Source organism: Trachypithecus francoisi, unplaced genomic scaffold, assembly GCF_009764315.1.
Source record: "Trachypithecus francoisi isolate TF-2019V2 unplaced genomic scaffold, Tfra_2.0 Lachesis_group0, whole genome shotgun sequence".
NCBI lineage: Eukaryota > Metazoa > Chordata > Mammalia > Primates > Cercopithecidae > Trachypithecus > Trachypithecus francoisi.
Window position 1 is genome coordinate 139,609,904 of NW_022681453.1, and position 19,505 is coordinate 139,629,408.

General features: G+C 42.4%; 2 long non-coding RNA genes across 2 annotated transcripts; both read left to right on the top strand.

Annotated features, from left to right (window-relative positions):
* Nucleotides 1-1,501: 1,501 nt before the first annotated feature.
* On the top strand, nt 1,502-7,002 carry LOC117083946. The gene is made up of 3 exons (XR_004437260.1): nt 1,502-1,631; nt 2,415-2,448; nt 6,867-7,002. It is a non-coding gene; the product is annotated as an uncharacterized LOC117083946 (long non-coding RNA).
* Nucleotides 7,003-10,863: 3,861 nt separating this feature from the next.
* On the top strand, nt 10,864-15,381 carry LOC117083947. The gene is made up of 4 exons (XR_004437261.1): nt 10,864-11,253; nt 12,193-12,343; nt 12,578-12,694; nt 14,680-15,381. It is a non-coding gene; the product is annotated as an uncharacterized LOC117083947 (long non-coding RNA).
* Nucleotides 15,382-19,505: the final 4,124 nt, after the last annotated feature.

The window sequence follows — 19,505 nt, forward strand, 5'->3', positions numbered from 1 at the left end:
AACAAAAAGTTACGAGTGAAGCAGTAATTTTTTTATATTACATACATACTCTCACTTTGAATATATATCAATATTGAAGTTTTATTTTTTCTTTTCTTTTTTAATTATAGCAAACATTGCTTGATACAATATTAAAGTTTTTAATGTGATAAATGAGGATTGGATTCTTTTAATTTATCTCCGCTAGTTCAGATTAATAATAGTTTTATTTGCAGGGGATAACATACAAGCTTGTGTTTTCTTTTAATAACACTCACAATAGAGAAACCAGCCTCAGAGAGAGATGTTGGTTGGAAAGGAAGATGAGACATTTAAAGTAATTTTTTGACCAAAATTTTTCTATGAGGCTTTGTTTTACAATCTGTAAATTCTGGCTAACAAATGAACAATACGAATTTTATATCTCCAACTTAGATAATAATATTAAACTATAAAGTTTTAAAAACATGATTAGAATTAACTTGATGGTAAACAGGTTAGAAAAATAAAGAAATGCTTGGGCAGGCGCAGTAGCTCACGTCTGTAGTCCCAGCACTTTGGGAGGCCAAGGTGGGCGGATGACCTGAGGTCGGGAGTTCGAGACCAGCCTGGCCAAAATGGCGAATCCCCGTCTCTACTAAAAATACAAAAATTAGCCAGGTCTGGTGGCGGGCACCTGTAATCCTAGCTACTCAGGAGGCTGAGGCAGGAGAATCGCTTGAACCCAGGAGGCAGAGGTTGCAGTGAACAGAGATCGTGCCACTGCACTCCTGCCCGGGAAACAGGGCGAGACTCAGTCTCAGAAAAAAAAGAAAAGAAAAGAAAACAAAAGAAAACAAAAGAAATGCTTACATTTGCTCAGATTTTTATATGCTTTTGACTTATGGTTGACCGACTAACCTTAAAATCTCATGGGTTGTAATGTGGTCCTCCTGCCCATGGTCAGTTTGCTGCCTGCCACCCAAAACTCACCATTAGAGTGCAATGACACTCAAACAGTCCACACCATCAGCATGTATTTGGACAACGTGGCAATGCAAATTGCTTGGAAAGTAACCATTTACTCTCAGTTTCTGTTCTTATTTCATCAGGGATAGTTTGTGGACTGGCATGAGCCATAGGCCACCCTTTAAGGAGGATTTCTATGGTAAAAAGCTCATTTTCACTAGATCTAATAAACTTTCAGTTGCTAAATGAGGAAGTTTTTACTTGTTTGTTTATTTGTTTGTTTTTTGACAGAATCTTGCTTTGTTGTCCAGGCTGGAGTGCAGTGGAGATCTCAGCTCACTGCCACCTCTGCCTCCTGGGTTCAAGTGATTCTCCTGCCTCAGCCTCCTGAGTAGCTGGGACTACAGGTGCACGCCACCACACCTGCCTAATTTTGGTATTATTTTTAGTAGAGACGGGGTTTCACCATGGTGGCCATGCTGGTCTCGAACTCCTGACCTCAAATGATCTGCCCACCTTGGCCTCCCAAAGTGCAATGAGGAAGCTTTTTAAAAATAATTTGTCATTTTTGCTTTCAGCAAATCACCCTCATGGCACAGAGGAATGGGAAGAAGGTGATGCCTTGGAATGGGCCCTTTGGGCTCCTGTGTTCCTCAGAACCGTGCCCTTTCAGCTGTTTCCTGTTACCTGGTACCCGGTTCCAGGTAAAGAGATTCCTTCACGTCTGTGACCTTCACCAACAAAAATCCTCTACCTCACGTCTGACCAAACCTGGCTGGTCCCTAAGAACCCTGCTGCGGGATAGACTCTCCCTCCACATGTTCCTAAGGGCTCTGGTCCTCTTTGCTATTGCAGCCTTTGGCGTGCTCCTCTTCCGTTATCCTCTTTCAAAACCCCTGCCCTATTGAAGTTCATGTTTCCCAACTGCTACCCTCAACCTCCCTCCCCCAGCTTCTTGGAGGTTCCTTAATTCTTTGACCATGTCAACTCTGAACTCTTTGTCCTTTTCACCATCTTAAGTCTTTCTGTCACCTGGACAACTTCAGCCACCCATGAAGGATGACCCATTTGGCTCTGGGCTCCCCGTTCCTCTATTTCCTCATCTCTTTTGGCCTTTACCACCCTTCCATTTCTGATGAGCTCTCCAAAAGCCATATCTTTGAACTTACCATCTGAAATCACTCAACTTCTGAAATTTAAAAATCAGCTACCCCGCTCTTTCACCACAAACTCTTGGCACATGGATCTCTCAGTCAGAACATTCCCCATGTGTTCTTAGACCTCACAGAAACATCTAGTCCCCTGCCTCCTCTGCTTTTCTAATTTGCCATCAACTGTCCCCCCTGCCCATCCCTACAGTCTTCTTATTTTTCCTTCCATCCAGCCTAGATTGTGCCCTATAATTTCAATACTTTAGTTCCTAAGTTTTATGGTCCAGTGTTGCACTCAATTCTGGATCATTCACCTGTTCACCTTCTTTTATCCAGACCAAACCAGGACTGCTGGCTTCCAGTGAAAACAGTAAGTCTGAGTGCCACAAACATGAGTGCCAAATTTATAGTCTCCCACCTCATCCAGGCCTTCAATGAAGCCAGGTGATCCTATGTTTCTCCAGTCAGCTCTCTCTCTTGTTCTTTATAGGCACTTCCTCATTCCTCGCTTTCTGTGCTCTCTCTCTCACTCTCAAAAGATATTTGCCCTCTTTCCTAAAGAAAGCAGAAGCACCACACAGGAATTCTTCCAACTTTCTGGAATCAAGCCTGTAGGCTTGCTATGGGCTCACTCGTTGCTTTCTCTGTCCTGTCTGCTATAAAGGAGATTGGGTTCTTCATCCTAATTCTGGCCCATTTCCCCAGCAATAACATGAATCTCAGCCCCTCCCTCTTCTTGTGGGGCCTTATTTCATCCATTATGCCCTCACTCACCTGTATTTTAAAAACATTCTTTAGGAGGAATTTCAAGAACAATATCACTGATGAATATTGATGCAAAAATCCTCAAGAAAATAGTAGCAAACTGGATTCAACAACACGTTGAAAAGATCACTCATCATGACCAAGTGGGATTTATCCCTGGGATGCAAGGATGGTTCAATATATGCAAATCAATTAATGTGATACATCATGTCAACAGAATGAAGAATAAAAATCATATGATCATTCCAATTGATGCTGCAAAAGCATTTGATACAGTTCAACATTTCTTCATGATAAAAACCCTCAAAAACCCGGGTATTGAAGGAACGTAGCTCAACATAATAAAACTCATATGTGACAGACCCACAGCTAGTATTATGCTGAGTGGGGGAAAACTGAAAGCCTTTCCTCTTAGATCTGGAACACAACAAGGATGCCCACTGTCACCACTGTTATTCAACATAGTACTGGAAGTCCTAGCTAGAGCAATCCGAAAAGAGAAAGAAATAAATAAATGGAAAGCAAGAAGTCAAATTATCCTTGTTTGCAGATAATATGATTTTATATTTGGAAACACCTAAGGATGCCACCAAAAACTATTAGAACTGATAAACAAATTCAGGAAAGTTTCAGGATACAAAATTAACATACAAAAATCAGTAGCATTTTTCTGTGCCAACAGTGAACAATCTGAAATAGAAAGTGAGAAAGTAATCCCATTTACAATAGCCACAAATAAAATAAGACACCTAGGAATTAACTTAACCAAATAATTGAAAGATTTCTACAATAAAAACTATAAAACACTGATTTAAGTAATTGAAGAGGACACAAAAAATTGAAGTATATTCCATGTTCATAGATCGGAAGAGTCAATATTGTTAAAATGTCCATACTGTCAGAAGCAATCTACAGATTCAATGCAATTCCTACCAAAATACCAGTGACATTCTTCACAGAAATAGGAAAAACAATTCTAAAATTTATATGGAACCACAAAAGACCCAGAATAGCCAAACCTATTCTAAGAACAAAACTGGAGGAATCACATTACCTGACTTCAAATTACACTATAGTAGCCAAAACAGCATGGTACTGGCATAAAATCAGACACATAAACCAAACAGAATAGAGAATCTAGAATCAAATCCATACATCTACAGTGAGTTCATTTTTAACAAATATGCTGAGAATGTACCTTGGGGAAAGGGCAGTCTCTTTGATAAATGGTGCTTGGGAAATTAGATATCCATATGCAGAAAAATGAAACCAGACCCCTATCTCTCTCCATATACAGAAACAAAATCAAAATAGATTTAAAACTTAAATCTAAGACCTCAAACTATGAAACTCCTACAAGAAAACATGAAGGAAACTCTCTAGGATACTGGACTGGGCAAAGATTTCTTGAGTAATACTTCACAAACACATGCAAACAAAGCAAAACTGGAAAATGGCATCACAACAAGTTAAACAGCTTCGGCAAAGCAAAGGAAACAATCAACAAAGTGAAGAGACAGTCTACAGGGTGGATTTTCAAACTACCCATCTGACAAGGAGTTAACCAGAATATACAGGGAGCTCATACACTCTACAGGAAAAAATCTAATAATCCATTTTAAAAATGGGGAAAAGATCTGAACAGACATTTCTCAAAAGCAGACATACAAATGGCAAACAGGTATATTAAAAGGCACTCAATATCATTGATCATCAGAGAAATGCAAATCAAAACCACAATGAAATATCATCTCACCCCAATTAAAATGACTTTTATCCAAAAGTCAGGCAATAACAAACTCTGGCGGGGATGTGGAGAAAAGAAAACCCTTGTACACTGTTGCAGATAATGTAAATTAGTACAATCACTATGGAGAACAATTTGGAGGTTCCTCTAGAAACCAAAAATAGGCTAGGCGTGGTGGCTGATTCCTGTAATCCCAGCACTTTGGGAGGCTGAGGTGGGTGGATCGCCCGAGGTCAGGAGTTCGAAAGCAGCCTGGCCAACATACTGAAACCCCGACTCTACTAAAAATACAAAAAATTAGCTGGGCATGGTGGTGGGCGCCTGTAATCCCAGCTACTCAGGAAGTTGAGGCAGGAGAATCACTTGAACTTGGGAGGCAGAGGTTGCAGTGAGGCGAGATCGCACCACTGCACCCCAGCCTGGGGGACAAGCGTGAGACTCTGTCTCAAAACAACAACAACAACAGCAACAAAAACCTAAAAAATAGTGCTACCATATGATCCAACAGTCCTACCCCTAGATATATACTCAAAAGAAAGGAAATCAGTATATTGAAGAAATCAGTATATCTGTACTCTCATGTTTATTGCAGCATTATTCACAATAGCCAAGATTTGGAAGCAACCTAAGCGTACATCAACAAACAAATGGATGAAGAAAATGTGGTACATATACACAATAGAGTACTATTCAGCCATGAAAAGAATGAGATCTTGTCATTTGCAACAACATAGATGGAACCAGAGGTCATTATGTTAAGTGAAATAAGCCAGGCACAGAAAGACAAACTTTACATGTTCTCACTTATTTGTGGGAGCTAAAAATTAAAACAATTGAATTCATAGAGATAGAGAATAGAAGGATGGTTGCCAGAGGCTGGGAAGGGTAGTGGCAGGTTGGGAGTGGAAAACGGGGTTGGTTAATGGGTACAAAAGGTAATTAGGAAGAGTAAGACCTAATATTTGAAAGCACAGCAGAATGGCTGTAGTCAAAAATAGCTTAACTGTGTATTTTAAAATAACTAAAAAAGTATAATTGGACTGTAACACAAAGGATAAGTGCTTGAGGTAATGGATACCCCATTTACCCTGATGTGATTATTACACATTGCATGCCTGTATCAAAATATCTCATGTACTCCGTAAATATATCTGCTCTATAGCCACAAAAATTTAAAAAGTTCAAACTTAGAGATATGAGTAATCAAATAAACGGGGTATTCTTACCATATGCATCAGTTAAGCCTCTTAGTTATATACAGGAGAAACCTAGATGGCTTAAGGAGAAAAAGGGTTTATTACGGAAAAAATAATTAGATAATACAATCTCCCTAAAGACAGAGCAACAGGCTTCAAAGCCAGGGAGGTAGGAACATGCCCAAATCATATGACCAGCTCACTCCAGGAGAACACTGACACTGCAGCACACATTACTGGTGGGGCCAGCTTCATAAGCCTATGGCCCAGCTGCAAAAGAGGCTTGGGGAAAAGTTTCTGGTTCCTATTTTGGGGAGGTAGAAAATTCTCAAACAAAAGAAGGGTGTGTAAAAGTGCTAATAGACAAGAAGAATGTTGAATGTCCACTACAATCCACCCCTTGGCTGTTTAACACCTAATTACACTCTTCTTCCTTACTTAACTTCAAAACATAGATATCATCAACCACCACAAACACTTTCATTTAACACAATACAGCTATCCATCACACAAACAAAATTAAATTCATGATATTCTCCAAAAGGAAGTTCAGGATCTATAGAAGAAAGAGGTTCAGACCTCATTTTATTCCATCATGATCCTGTCTTGATGTACTGAAACCTGTGGAGGCATTGGCATGGTAACCAAGATAACAAAATCTGGGTTAAAAAGTAAGGGAAAATCAATTGTGCCTATTATTACGTTATTGTCTCTTATCTCCAAATTCACCATTTTATGTCCTCCTGGGGCTGGAACTGTACCTCGCTTCCACATCAGATGCTGCCAATAGGGACATCACTGGGGACTGGAGGAGGGAGGGGAAACATGTTTCTTCCTGTCTGTGTGCTGTTTTAGTCAGTGTCCTCCCAGAAACTTCTTCACTCAACAACAGCATTTGGTTTCAGTCTGTAGTTTTCCCTTCATTCCTAGAATGTGCCTTATCACACCTTCCCCCTGTCCTGCTCAGTGACAACAGCCAGGTAACACACTAGCCTCAGAGCTTTGGGTTCCATCTGCTCAGTACCACTCCTCCAAGCTTCTCAATGTATTAATCTCGACCTATTCTCTTTGTTCCTCCAGCCCTAGAGAGGCAAGGGCTCTGATTCCTGCCACTGCAAGTACTATGTTATCTCAATGTTTGTTGTGGGAAGTCAGGGACCCCAAGCGGAGGGACCAGCTGAAGCTGCGGCAGAAGAATGTAAATTGTGAAGATTTCATGGACATTTATTAGTTCCCAAAATTAATACTTTTATAATTTCTTATGCCTCAGGTCTCCTAATCTGGATTAATCTCTTAATCCTGTCATCTTCATAAGCTGAGGATGTATGTTGCCTCAGGACTGCTTTAACTGTACAAATTGTTTGTAAAACATGTCTTTGAACAATATGAAATCTGATTGTAAAACATGGGTGTTTGAACAACATGAAATCAGGGCACCCTGAAAAAGAACAGCATAACAGTGATTTTCAGGGAATGAGGGAGGATAACCATAAGGTATGACTGCCTGCAGGGTCGGGCAGAATAGAGCCATATTTTTCTTCTTGAAGAGAGCCTATAGACAACGTGCTAGTAAGAGAATATCGCTGAATTCTTTTCCCACCAAGGAATATTAATAACTAGTACTCTAGGAAAGGAATGCATTCCCAGGGATAGTTCTATAGATGGCCACTCTGGGAGTGTCTGTCTTATATGGTTGAGAAAATGACTGAAATACGCCTTGGTCTCCTGCAGTGCCCTTAGGCTTACTAGGATTGGGAAATTCCAGCCTGGTGAAATCTAGTCAGACTGGTTGTCTGCCTTCAAACCCTGTTTCCTGTTAAGATGTTTACCAAGACAATGCGTGCCCAGCAGGACGTGGACCCTCATCAGTAATTCTAATTTTGCCCTTGCCTTGTGATCTTTTATTGCCCTTTGAAGCATGTGATCTCTGTGACCTACTCCCTGTTCGTACACCCCCACCCCTTTCAAAATCCCTAATAAAAACTTGCTGGATTTGCGGCTCAAGGTCGCCATCGTGGTCCTACCAGTATGTGATGGCACCCCTGGAGGCCCAGCTGTAAAATTTCTCTCTTTGTACTCTTTCTCTTTATTTCTCAGACCGGCTGACACTTAGGGAAAATAGAAAAGAACCTACATTAAAATATTGGGGGCTGGTTCCTCTGATAAATGTTCCTTTTTGCTTTTTCAGTCTTCTAACACCAGTTTAAATAATTCTCTGTATTCCCTAGGTTGAACAAAACCAGCATGGTAGTCCTTGTTACTGATTAGTAATTGTGACTTCACTCCTCTACTATGTATTTCATGTTCCCTTTGTCCTCAGCTGCTCAGAATTCTATACTCAGTGGGAGAAACACAGATTTTCATTTCAGAAAGATCCGAACCACAGGTGGCCAAGCATATGTGAACTTGCAGGGAATATGCAAGGCATAGTGAAGCAAGGAAATAATGATTACCAAGTATGGCCTCATGACCTGTTCAGAAACAGGGACTATAGTGCGTTGCTGTGAATGTATAAACTGTAGGGTGGAAGTGGGAAGACTAGTTAAGAGGCTTTTACAATAATCCAGGGGGAGGGAGAGTAATGGCCCAGACCAAGGTGGCAACAGCAGAAGTGGTGAAAAGTGAATGGATTCTAAATACATTTTTTTTTTTTTTTTTTTGAGGCAGAGTCTCGCTCTGTCGCCCGGACTGGAGTGCAGTGGCCAGATCTCAGCTCACTGCAAGCTCCGCCTCCCGGGTTTACGCCATTCTTTTGCCTCAGCCTCCCGAGTAGCTGGGACTACAGGCGCCCGCCACCTCGCCCGGCTAGTTTTTGTATTTTTAGTAGAGACGGGGTTTCACTGTGTTAGCCAGGATGGTCTCGATCTCTTGACCTCGTGATCCGCCTGTCTCGGCCTCCCAAAGTGCTGGGATTACAGGCTTGAGCCACCGCGCCCGGCCTCTAAATACATTTTGAAGCCAACAAGATATGCTAATGGATTAGATGAAAGGTGTAAAGGGAAGGAGGAGTCAAAGATTGTTCCAAGGATTTGGGCCTGAGCAATGGGAAGGAGGGAACTGCCATCAACTGAGTTGGGAAAGGCATTAGGTAGAGGAAATTTGAAGGGAAAGTCAAGAGTTCATTTAGATATATTGAGATTGAGGTGTCTATTAGCCATCCAAGTGAAAATGATCCCTACGTCTTTGCCTTTGGATCAGATCTATCACCTCCCACTAGAATGAGAAAGCCCTGACGTCAGTCTCTTTGTCTCTCATTTCAGCATCTTTAGTGCTTAGCACAGTGCCTGGACCATGATCATTTCAATAAATAGCTTTTGAATGAATGAATGAGTAAATGAAAGAATGAATGAAAAAAATAAATGAAAAACTTTGGGGGTTCTCATATAGGCCAAAGTTTGTCTTACCTAGGTTCCAACTCCACCATTCTTTTCCACAGAGAATAAGATAACCATTTTATTCTGCACACTGTGGCCAGTGTTCATTGGAAACCTGTCTTGTTAGTTTACTAATTGTAGATGAAATCTTTCTCCCTTGAAGTGGAGAGATCTCTCAGAGAGACAAGAGCCTTCCTCCCTCCTGTTATAAGCATGTTTGAGTCTGGATTCAGCTGGAGACTTGTTCAGACTAGAAGATAGGGCTTTGACAATGGTCTCAAGTCTGGGAGAGCCTGAGGGCATGGTACGTGCAGTAGGATCCTCTTCTCTTCTTCCCTGTACATGGGTGTGTTTTTTTTGTGTTGTGGCTTCTTCTCATAGGAGACGTGAGGTGGACCCAGAACAGTTTCCCTTGGAGCTTCTCTCTCTGCCCAAGTTCAAATCCCAGTAATTACGAGCCCCAATTCAGTACTTCTGACAGGAAGCAAAAGTAAGGTTCGCCCTCTCCCCAGTGTCCAGTATAGAACAAGAGGCATTCATTTGGATAGTTTCACCCTAATTCAGCCACAGTTAGGACTCCCATGTCAGGCTGCCTCTATAGTGCACTGCCTGTCTCCCTGCACCCTGACCTCTGGTGTCCCCTTCTTTGAGACTTTCTTAACTCCCAATTTTGGTTTATGAGTCGTTGCTATGCAGGGAGAAACGCAGGAGGTGAAGGTGAAGACAGGGAGTTGATTTGCTATTAACAAACTTCTATATCTTGATTTTACGTTCAAAATACATGATTACAGGTACTTGATGGAACTTAATATTTTTGCTTATTTGGAATTGTTTTTTTCTTTCTGTTTTTCTTCACTCAAATCTGGAAAGCGTAAGGTGCTCACTAATTAGAGGTAACCATAGTTACCAAGTTGTCTTCAAAATACCCCTAAGAGTTCCTTTTTATTTTTTGAGCTCTTGTTCTACAAAAAGCATTTCACTCATCAGTCTTCTTTGTTCTCTTTTCACTTTCATGGGGTGATGTTCCAAACGTGGGAGCCTTTTGGTAGCTCTATTAAAAGTTCAAAAGTAAAATAATGAAATAAACTATCTATTCTTAGAAAACAGTCCCATGCCCAAAATTATCTGGTTTTAAAATTTCAGCTGACTGGGTGACAATGAGAAATAGACCAGAATCCTATAAATTTCAATGTGTATACAGTAGCTTCCCATTATCTGCAATTTCACTTTCTGTGATTTCAGTGACCCATGGTCAACCATGGTCTGAAGACATTAAATGGAGAATCAAAGAAATAAACAATTCATAAGTTTTAAATTGAGTAATGTTTTGAGTAGCATGATGAAATCTTGTGCCTGCCTGCTCCATCCTGCCTGGGAAATGAGTCTTCCCTTTGTCCAGCAAGATGCATGCTGTATATGCTATCCACTCATTAGTTACTTAGTAGCTGTTTCGGTTATCAGATCTAAAAAACATAAGATGTATAAGGTTCAGTACCATCCGCAGTTTCAGACATCCACCTGCGTATTCTCCATGGATAAGGGTGAAATACTGCACAGCTAAAATCCTCAACAGAGAGAAGCTGGCACCCTGAGGAGTGTTTTCTAAAATTTCCACTTGAGAGCGCTGTCGTCTTCTGTAAGGGTGGAACTGACGTATTTTTTCCAGTTAGGTTAGTTACCGCATATTAAAAACTTCACTGACACCCAGTTTCGGTTTACTGCAGTGGTGATTAGAGGTCTTTTAGAGACTGGCACACTAGGCAGACACCTGGGTGGCCTCCCCTTAATTCAGTCAGCTCTGCCATTCAGTTTTCTTCCAGCCTCTGCACATTACCCATCCTAGTTCTAGTGTTATTGTACTGCCACTCAACTTTTCTGAATCTCACACTTGGCTGGGTCTCTGTGCCTGCTAAATCAACACAATGCCTGGCATACAGGTGCATTTCAGTGCATGCTGGTGAGAGAGCGAAGGGCTTGAAACAGTCCACACAAGCTGATGCAGGACAGCAGTATAATCCTTTCTGGAGTGGGACTCAGAGAAAGATCTTGCATGTTGAAGTCATTCTGGCAGCAGTCCAGAGGCGCTGGGGCAGGTAAGGCTTGAACAACTGCTAATTGTTCCTGTTTCTGTTTGCCCAAACTGGCATGTGAGCCATGGGAAAGAAAAGATAGAAAGATGCTACCTTAGAGCTCGATTAGATGTGACTCTTTCCACTTGTCAGTAACGCTTATTCCCTCTGGAGATTTTCCAAACCAGAAGCATCTTAGGAAACACACAAATGAAAGAATCCAAAATTAAGATGAAATAAATCACCCATTCTTAGAGAAGAGCCTGAGGCCATGAATTACTGGGTCTTAACATTTCAGTATCTCTTGACCTAAAATTTCATCAAGATATTAGAGTTCCAGCAGAAATTGCCAGGCCCTGACAGGCTGAGAAAAGGCAGGGGAAGCCCTGAAGCCTGTGGCCGGTGCCTTTCTCAAAGATAGGTGGCAGGTGGACAGATGGAGGAGGAGTCTAGGTGGGCACAGCTGGACCCAATTGCTCAGATTGGCTGAGGTCTTGGGTGAATGGCAGGAGGGAGAGAAGCCAAGGAAAAGGGAAAGGAGGGGAGTTGACAGAAGATCAAAGCAAGGGCCACAAGAGGGGGTGGATCAGGGCAGAAGAGGCTTCAGCCAGGGCTTGGACAGATGAACCTGGACCAGAGACTGGGGAGGCAGGAAAGAGCTAGCCACAGAAAGACCTAATGAACCAAGAGGCAGCTACATGGCTGAAGCTGAGTGGTACCCACGTGGTTACCTTTTGGAAGTGGTTGGTTTCAATCTCTCCTGAAGCTGGGGTTGCAAATATAACACAAATGTGTGAGACTGGCCTGTGAGAGAGGGCATGCCTGTCTAGAGGGGCAGCCAAGTGTTGGCCTCCACATTGTCACCATGCAGAAATGCAGGCTCATCATTGCCAGAATTTCAGATAAAGATGGGATTTCACTGTGAAATTTCTATATTTAAAGACACTGTTGTTCTGATTCCAGGTAAGATGGAATAAGTGCACTCCAACCATCATTTCTGTTGGTCATAACTCCAGGAGAGAAAGTTTAAAACAGCTGTTTGAGGACAGTGAAAAGAAGACAGCAGAAGGAACACTGGTGAAGAACACAGAATTTGAAGTACATCAAACCAGTAGTGAGTTTATCACTTTCCCCACTCTTGTATCTCTTGGTTTGAGCTTAACAGAGTTAGAAACTGGAAGTGGGCTCTGGGGCACAGACAGCTCCAGGAGAAGTTCTTTAGTTATGGCCCAAGGAGTGAAAAGGGGAACTCCTAATGTCCAGAGAGATCATGACCATTCTCATTCTCTCTCTCTCTCTCTCTCTCTCTTTTTAAAATTATTCTCTTTCTCTGTTTGTCATGCCACAGGTCCTGGGCAAACCCACACCTGCAGGGTCAGCAGTCAGTAACGGGACTGATAGGAGCCAAAACTCTGAGGCAGGGTAAACTTGTTCTTTGTTCAGAAGAACTGTGATCCCACGGCAGGTGAGACTAGCTTCCATTGATATTTTTCTTTCCCTCTGTTCTCCTGCCACTTGGACCTGAACATGGGCTACAAACATAGACATGTGTAGAACAGAGTAACCAGGACCCCAATTTGGGGTGGAGGATCAAAAAGGGGAGCCCTGGGGAACTGAGAGTACCAGGGAGATTACAGAGAGGGTGGAGCTCAGAGAAGTGACTCCATACAGTTGTTTATGAATTCCAGGGCTCACTTCCAAGCCATACATGTTTGGATCTGGTTTTAATGAGGATACCAAGGCCTTTGAGAACTGAAGTAATGGAGAGGTCATTAACCAGTTCTCAGACTGGCTTCTGGGTGGTGCACACCTGAAATGGGGACAAAAAGCAGTTAGAAAACTGAGTGGACATTGACATCACACTGCACAGAAGGTGAGCTGGAACTTGCAAACTGAACCTAACCATGTCCATCACCTGCTAAAACAAAATAAGAACATTTTTCATAATATTGAAACAAGATCCAGAGTCTTATAATATAATATCTAAATTGTTCAGGATAAAATAAAAAAATACTGAGCATACAAAGAACCATAACAATGTAGGTCACCTTCCCCTTTATCCCCCGCTGTGCATTGCAGGTTCTGTGTCATTCTCCAGCTGCTCCCCATTCCACCCCAGTTTTCTTTGGAAAAGACAATCCACAGACACAAATGATGAGATTTCACTGATGTTGGAATTAGAAGACAAAAACAGCTATTATAAAAGTGCTCAAATGAGCAATTGTGAATATTCTTGAAACAAATATTAATATACAAAATCATATAAAATAAATAGAAGATATAAGTGGAAATTTGAGAACTTAGAAATACCAGAACCAAACCAAGAAATTCACTGGTGGACTCATTAGCAGAATGGAAATGATAGAAGAAAGAGTCAGTGAACTTAAAAGTAGATAAATAGAAATTATCCACTGTAAATCGTAGAGACAAAAAATAGAATATGAAAAAGGAACAGAGCCTCTCTGACATATGCAACAACAACAAAAGCTCTACCATTTATGTCATCAAGATCCCAGAAAGGGGGAAGAAAGACAGTGATGCTGAAAAACATTTAAATAATGTTTTAAAATGTCCCAAGTTTGGTGAAAGACATAAACTTACACATTCAAGACTTGAATAAACCTCAAACAGGGTAAGCACAAAGAAATCTACATCCAGACACATCAAAGTCAAACTACTGGAAGCTAAAGACAAAAGAAAAATCTTGAAAGTAGCCAGAGAAAAATGACTCATTATCTGTCGTGGCACAATGATAGGAATGACTGCAGATTTCTCATCAGAAACCATGAAGGCCACAGGTAGTGATACAGTATTTTATTTATTTATTTATTTATTTTATTTTATTTTTTAAGAAAGGGTCTCACTCTGTTGCCCAGGCTGGAGTACAGTAGTGCAAACATGGCTCACTACAGCCTCAACCTCCCAGGTTCAAGTGATCCTCTTGTCTCAGCATCCCAAGTAGCTGGGACTAAGGCACATGCACCACCATCCCCAGCTAATTTTGGTATTTTCTATAGAGACTGAGTTTCGCTATGTTGCCCAGGGTGGTCTCAAACTCCTGAGCTCAAGCAATCCATCCACCTTGGCTTCCCAAAGTACTGGGATTACAGGTATGAGCCACCAATCCAAACCTGTGATACGGTATTTATAAAGTGCTGAAAGAAACTAACTGTTAACCTAGAATTCAAAATCCAGCAAAAATATCCTTTGGGGATGAAGGCAAAATAAAGACGTTCTCAGATGAAGGAAAACTAAAAGAATTCATAGAAGCAAGCCTGTTCTAAAGGAACTGATACAGTTCTTCTGATAGAGGGTATGCCCTGGTTCCATCCTAGCAACTGAACTTGCGGCCCTTGTGTATTATCCCTACCTTGTTGAACCTAAAGATTGCCACCTGGTGTAAAGAATGGACTGCCCATGTGACTGAATCTATCATTTTCTATTTATTAGGTAAATGCAGAGATTTCAGACATACAAAGTGACCTGCATAGGCCAATGGTGTTTCTGGAAACCTGTGAGCAGAAAAAGGACTTCCGCTCTGAGGGGTGGCAGCATAGTCATGTGGCTGGGGCAACTGGTCTCTTTGTCAATAACTGCTTACCAGAGAGGTTCCCATGGCATCCAGGCCCTGCAGGGTGCTGTTGAGACCCTGTCACGTGAGAACAACATGGGAGTAATGTGGCCCAGGCTCCCCTACTGAGGACGGAAAGCACCAGAAGACAATAGACACTGGTCCAAAACCTGCAGGTGTGCACAGCAGATAAAATACTCATTTCTGCCAGCAGAGGTGATATTTTCAGGGGCCTTCATGGCTTTAGTGAGAGAGAACCAGGGAACTGGAAAGGATGGACACTGTGGGTGGCCGCACACACAAACCTCAGGGGTTGGCAAAATCATCTGAGGAGAATTGGGTTGCCTCCTTGGCAAAGGAAGTGGTTGAAGAACCATTTTTGTGGCTGTTCTTATGATTCTGTGTCTCACTGTAGACTGGCACAGCCTAGAGAACATGGGCCATGGTTGTTATAAGGACGAGCTACAAATATTACAAGTAATTTGAAGAAGAGAAAGAAAAACACCTGTGATCCTATAACCCCAGCATGACTATCATCATTTTCACATAATCTCATTCATTGGAAAATAAACTTAATATGATCAGTGGACCTTTTCACTTTACATGGATCATGGTTATTTTCAATGTTTCTACATTGTCCTCATACTCATCACTTAAAACAACTGCTTGATTAAATGGATGCACATTAACTTAACTAATTCGATGTACATTAATTTCCTTAACAGCTACCCCTCTCTGTGGAACACTTAGGTTGTTTCCACTTCTCTAATATTCTGAGTAAGTGCAATGAACATCATCAATGCTCCTCTTTTTCCTTCTTTGAGATTGCCAAGGCTTTCTGGATTTTTTTTTTTTTCGGATGGAGTTTCACTCTTGTTGCCCAGGCTAGAGTGCAATGGTGCGATCTTGGCTCACTGCAACCTCCACCTCCCAAGTTCAAGCAATTCTCCTGCCTCAGCCTCCCGCATAGCTGGGATTACAGGCATGTGTCACCAAGCCCGGCTAATTTTGTATTTTTAGTAGAGATGGGGTTTCTCCATATTGGTCAGGCTGGTTTCAAACTTCTGACCTCAGGTGATCCGCCCACCTCGGCCTCCCAAAATGCTGGGGTTACAGGCATGAGCCACCGTGCCGGCTGCCATTCTGGATTTTAACTGCAGCAAAAGAAATAGGGCTGGATGTGCATGCGTGTGAGTGTGCACGTGTGTTTGGTGTGGGTGTACTTTAGCGCATACCAGCACTCTCCATGGATGCTGTGCACACTGCCAGCCATCTTTTTGTGTGAGTGCTCTGTTTTCCAATTTATGCCTATCTTGGGGGGACTTGGCCGTGTCAGTGAGGCAGCTTTACTTCTCTGATTTTTAAAACAAATGGTCTGATGAAACTGCTTCTAAAACCAATCTGTGACCTGAGTAGCAGGGATCCTGACAGATTTTTCCCTAATTGATTAATTAATGAGCTAATTAATTAAGTGAATATTTGCTGAGTGTCTACTCTGTGCCAACCCTGTATTAAGAGTTAGGAATATAGCAGTAAACACAGCAGGCAAAAATCCCTGCCCTAATAGAGTTGACAGAACTTTGGTATTCTGTACTCATTGGTGAGACAGAATCAATGAATAAATACATATACAATGTAATTCCAAGAGATGATAAACATGTGAAGAAAAGTAAAGCAGGGAAGGGAAGAGAGAGTAATGGAGGACTTTTTTTTCTTAAAATAATTTTTTTTTTTAGAAATAATGTCTTGTTATGTTGCCCAGGCTGGACTTCAACTTCTTGGCTCAAGTGATCCTCCCACCTCAGTCTCCCGAATAGCTGAGACTATAGGCATGGGCCATTGTGCCCAGTTCAGAGGAACCTTTTTAGAGAGGATGGTCAGGACAGCCTCTTTGAGCAGGTAATTTTGGGGTTGAATGCGCTGAGAGGTCCAGCCATGCTTTTGGAAGGGAGAGTGAGCCGGGCAGAGGGAACAGCGGTGCAAAGGCTCTGAGTTAAGAGTGAGTTTAGTGTTTTCAAGGAATAGCAAAGAATGCAGTGAAGCTGGAGTGAAATGAGTGAAGAGGGCAGTGATGAGATGAAGTCAGAGAGGTGGGGCTGATGATGAGGCTGTCTGGGGGAGGTCTGTCCAGTGTGGGCCTTCGGGATGGTAGGGAGTCCAGGGCAGGTGCTGTCTCATCTGGGATCCCCTGATCCTGGTTCTGTGGGAAGATACAGATCAGAGCAGGAGACAGACACAAACAGATCATTTTAATATCTGGTGAGAGATGTTTTCAGAACCTAGAACCCAGGGGAAATTAGTGAGGCAACGATTTTCTCTCTTTCTGCTTGACTTCTGCTTTATTTATCTTCAGGACTAGCCATAATTTGAAGATGCTGGAAAAAAAATATTCACAGTCCCTGGAAATCTAGCAAAGTGATCAGGATTCTTTCCTTTGGCTCTTCAAAGCAGAGTCAACAAAAAGAGTTGGGGGCGAGTTTTTTTTTTGGTTATATGTTAAAAGAAAGAATGAACATATACTGTCTTTCTTCCATTTTCCTTTCCTTATACTTGGGTTTGGCTGAGCCTGAGAGCAAAGATTGCCATTTGGATTCAGTAGGTTGCTGACAAATTAAGTAGTTTCCCTAATTTGTGGGTCAGATGTCTTACAGCTTGGTTTTGGTGAAGCAAATCTTGGGAGAGTGAATCCTGTCCACCCTCTGGCTGCTGGCCATATGGAGATATTAGTAATTGCAGGTGAGGGCAGGTCAGCTATCCCAAGCCAAAGGTCCAGAGGTATCAGCAAATGCAGGGACTACCAAGCAATTCTTTATGTCTCAGGCTGGCACAGAGTTAATTCCAGAGAGAGCTGCAGGTTCCATCACTAATTCATTGTGTGATCTTGGGCAAGTCTATTATTTGTAAAATGGGAGTTGAGGTAGGGTAGGGTGTGGATTGAGCTAGAGTGATAGCCATTGCCCTCTTCAGCTTTTAAATTCCAGTGGGTCAACAAAAACGAAGCTTCTGAGCAGCCTTAATTGGCAGAGCTGAGGACACAAACAGCAGGAATAGCTGTAGAAGGATATGGCCTGGGTGGAGTTCCTGCAAGCCCAAGGGATTACAGGACAGCTAGCAGGAAAAGAAGGGTTAGCGAGGGGAGAAGGGATGGAGGGGGGAAAAGGTTGGGCATGATCTTGCCCAGGATCACACAGCTGGGTAGAGGAGGAGGAGGAGGAGGGCAGGGCAGTGGGCATGGCTTTGTGGTTTTGTGAGTTCAGGACTCTTTAAAGTGGAGTTTAGGAGCGTCTGGCTTCTCTGTAAGAGTTGCTCAGCTTAGTTGCAGGAACCTGATGCGATCCCCTGAGAAAGGACTTAGGAAGGCCTGAGTTGCATGTTCTGGGTCCAGGGACCCTGCAAGAAAGGTGGCATAAAGATGAGAGCAGGGCCCCTGCAGTCAGAAGGTGCTGTCCTCAGCCCAGCATGGTACTGAAAGCATTAGGGGAACAGGTCTTTAGGCTCTCTGCCTCTCCTGCCCAGGGAGCTCCATCAGGCCCCCTCCAAGGCTCCACACATGATCACATATGCTGATTTCACGCCTTCATTGTGTAGGTGCAGCTTCCAGACAAGGTTCAGAGGCCCTTCTCTGCCAGACAGTGGCTCTAAGTCCTTTCATAGAGAAGTTCTAGAGCCAGCTGCTTACATCCTGGCACTGCCATTTGTGGACAGCATGTGCACCTCCAAGCCACTTAACCTCTCTGAGCTCCTGTTTCCTCTTGGAGGAGTGGAATCATGATTACCTTGCAGGATTGGGACTGTTACCTAGGTTGATGCTTGTGAGACTCTTTCTATAGCACCCAAGAGGAGGCCAGGAATGTTCTTTCCTTTCCCTTTCCTGCATTAGAAAAAGTTGTGAAAGGCTTGGAAGTGGGCAAAGGGGGTGACTAAATGTCCTTTCAGTGGAATGCTGGGCGTTTATCTGATGCTGCTGGGGTCTGTGTCTTTGACTGGGTGACTTATAATCCCTGGAAAACTGATACAAATGCAAACAATTCTTGCCTATCAAAACATAAGTGCGGTGACTCACGCCTGTAATCCCAGCACTTTGGAAAGCAGAGGCAGGTGGATTGCTTGAGCTTGGGAGTCTGAGACCAGCCTGAGCAATATGACAAAAACCCCCATCTCTCTAAAAAGTACAAAAATTAGCTGGGAGTGGTGCACACACCTGTAGTGTCAGCTACTCGGGAGGCTGAGGTGGGAGGATTGCTTGAGACTGGGAGGTTGAGGCTGCAGTGAGCTGTGATTGTGCTATTGCACTCTAGCCTGGGCAACAGAGCTGAGACCCTGTCTCAAAAAACAAAACAAAACATAAAGAAACATAAGTGAATATTGTCCTCTAATGATACAAGTAACTTCTGTTGTGGATTATTCCAAACAGTATGTTTTCTTGACCTATGGATACGAACCAGTTTTCTCTCTGTTATTATTCCTGGCTGTCCGTACCTGACTATCCTTCAGATTCTGCTTTGAAATGATTGTGACATCTTACTGGTTCCTTTATTAATTGATGAGTTAAATGATATCTTTGACATATGTTCATTTTGTGTTGTATGAGTCATGACTTTACCTTTGAAAATGATATTTTAACACCCACTTCCTTGATGATTCATAAATCAGTAATTTAGATCAGACTTTCACCATCCATTCCCCACTGCTGATTCTATATTAA